Here is a 3,413-nt window from a genome sequence, read left to right on the forward strand (position 1 = left end):
ACGTTGCCTACCTCTTATCTAGTATGAGAAATTGAGCAACTGCTTAGATTAAAATTAAAGTGTTTAGCTTAATTAAATCTAAACAAGTTTTTTATTTTTTATTTTTTTAAGTAAATAAAATAATTAATTAGAAATTTTTCAAATTTATGATAATTTTGAAATACTATTAAAAACTCTTAAAATTTTAGAAAACTTATGTTTAAACTAAGGATTAGAACAAATTAGTTTGAAACAGATATATAAAAATATAAAAAAAATAATATATCTATTCACTTAATTATAAAACAAAAAGAACTGCATAAGTGAGAAAAAAGTTTGTAATAAGTAGCTAAAAGTATCGCACACCGCGCGCAGAGCGCGCTTTTGTGCTAGACAAATAAAGCAAATACTAATAATCAATAATAAAGTAAATAAAATTATAATTAAAATGTAACAAATATTAAAAAATTTTAAATTTTGTACTATTTTTCAAATGCTCTTAAAAAATACTTCAAACTTTTAAAAATTGCCGTTTAAACTAATTATTAAAACAAAATTACTCCACTAATTTTTTAACTTTAGCAAATCTAAATTCGTTTTCTTAATTCCTGCCTTAAAAACTTAAGTTCCTACCTTAAAAACTACCGTGTTAACTAGCCATTAAAAGATAATTACTCTACTAGAAAGAATAATTGGTATTCTAACTTTAAACAAATCTGAATTCGTTAACCTAAATTCCTGCCTCAGAAAGCTCACTTTCTTTCGGTTTTGCTTCGCAAGAAAGGCACGCTTCGCGCGCGATCTTGCTTTAACTTTCATGCTTCAAAGGCTTCGCTTTCTTTGTACGTCCTAACCTCAGAAAGCTCCGCTTTCTTTCGGTTTGCTTCGCAAAATAAGCACAACAGCGCGCTTTGCGCGCGATTGCGCGACCTTACTTTCAGCTTCTCTTCGTACTGCTGTTTTCGAATTGTTTTCTATCCCTCCCACCCTAAAAATTATATCCAATATTTATTTTAAACTATTTTTAAAATATCAGAAATTTCATGTTACGTCACTAACTCTTCCAGATGTCCTGTTTTAGTCGACATAAAAACGTTTAAAAATATGTATAAAAAATTTGCATAAAATTAGCATAACGTTTTTTTTGAGTTTATTATCAAATTTAATATCTTTAGAACTTTACTTTAAAATTACTGTAATAACGTTAATTCTTAATAAATAAAAGTGTTATACGTTTAAGAAATAAATAAAATATTACAACTGTAATAACTAATAAATCAAATGTTATTCATTAGTATTATTATTCGATACTATTTTAAATGTATAAAAACTTGTAAGTTTTATAGGTTTTGCAATTTTTTTAGTTAGGTTCTTTACTATGACCATTGCTACAAACTACGACAATATCAGTAATTTTTGTAAACTTCTGCAGTAATTTTTGTATACAGTAAAAGATTTAAATTAGTAGTTGCTTATGATCTTCTCGGACTAAAATTCAGTAATTTAAGAAAGAACATATTTAAAATAATGAATAAAACGATGTAAAAGTAGTTCGATTCATACGAACAAATTTGTTTAAGAACTAAATAACTTAGAAAATACTTCATCAAGGTTATATTTTATACTAACGGAAATAAATAGCCCTAATCATTAATCAATTTTAATAACTAATTATGTTTAGTTTATAACATAAAAGTTTTAGTTACAATAAAGCTTTTATAGTACAAGCTTATAACATCAAATTTTGAAGTTAAAATAAAATTACATTTTGAGAAGATTTGTGACGTAGTTAAATAAACTTTACTAATAAAACTTGTTGCTAAATCGCTCATTAAAAGTGTGTTTATAGTTTTCTAAAACGTCACTCTTAAACTTGTTGTATTCAATTTTGACGAGCTACACTGCTCGCATAAAAAACTTCAGAAAGTAATTGCTCGAAATAATACTGTATTACTTTAATTTTTATTTGTGGCTTATTGAATACATTATTCAAGTACCAAGCGTTTTGGCTACTTATTATATATTTTTAAGACAGTTTAAGAAAGAAAATGTGAACATTTCTTAAATGGCTTGAGTAATTAACTTTCTTTACAAATTACATTTACTAAACAAATGCTTATTTTTATATTCTCTATAAATAAAAGTAAGGAAATTTCTCAACTTTTAGTTCATCATTTTAAAAATTGTACAAAGCTTAAATCAGATGTTTTAAATAAAACAAAATTTGAATATTTTTAAAATAGTATAATATTACACTACTTTTTAATACAGCAGGGGTCGGCAAACTGCGGCCTGCGGGTCTAATGCGACATTCAAGGCCAAAAACTGCGGCCCGTGAGGTAATTTTCAGCCCAAGATGTTACTATTTTAAAACAGCAAACAAAAAAGTTTTTGCGAAAACTAACTTGAAACTAACATCTTTATTAAATAACTACTGTTTACTGGTGCTCTACTATTGCTTATTTTACCATTTTTGAAGTTTAAAATAGTATTTTTATGTTGACTACTACAAATACGGCCGTGGATAATTTCTTAATATAATGCGGCCCCCGCGAGCAACTTTTTCTAAATTTTTTTCCCTTCACTTATAAAAATAGTTTTAAATAAACAGATGTAAATAACATATTAAAAGATATTATTTCAATAACAAAAAAGAAACAAACTTTGAATTATTTTAAAGTGATTTATGAAAACTAGAGTTTATATAAGTATATAAAACGTATAATATGGTTTAATTTCAAGTTATTATTGGTCACATCATTATTATAAATTTTCGAATAAAACTTTTTAAGTGAGTTTTATGTTAAATCTATTTCTTATGCAAAAACTTAGAATAAACTTTTAAAACGTCTGCAAATTTTACAATTTAAATCAATCGCACATAATAAAAACAAACAAATTTAACCTTATAAAGTCGCAATAAAGGATTGACTACTATGTTCGTTATTATTTACTTTTTTTACAAAGCCTTTTGGTTGATAAACATTTTTCGTTCAAAAAGTTTAGTTACAAGTTTTATTTTAACAAGTATTAAAACTTGATTAAAAACTTTCTTTTGAACACAAATGTCGCTCGATGATTGAAAATGCGGCAGAGTGTTATTTTTCAAAACATCTTGCTAGAAATTTTTAAACAACAAACGGGTGACGTAAAAAAAAAACTACGTTTGCAGAACAGTAACCTACCCCGTGATTTAACATTATTTTTTTTTTCTTTATACTGTTCATAATAATTCTATATAGAAGTTTATATATATATAAAGTTATATAAAGAAATATAAAAAAGGTTTGAGGAGAGGGGATACTTTGATGAAGACTACGACTCGGAAGATTTCGAGGGCGAGGAGCTGACGTACCACGGGAAGAAGATGTTCACGGAGGTAAGTATATTGAATCTAAATTTTAACGAGCAAGGTTGCTCGTATCTTCAAAAAA

Source organism: Thalia democratica, chromosome 8 (assembly GCF_965202585.1).
Source record: "Thalia democratica chromosome 8, ktThaDemo2.hap1.1, whole genome shotgun sequence".
In the NCBI taxonomy this organism is placed as follows: domain Eukaryota; kingdom Metazoa; phylum Chordata; class Thaliacea; order Salpida; family Salpidae; genus Thalia; species Thalia democratica.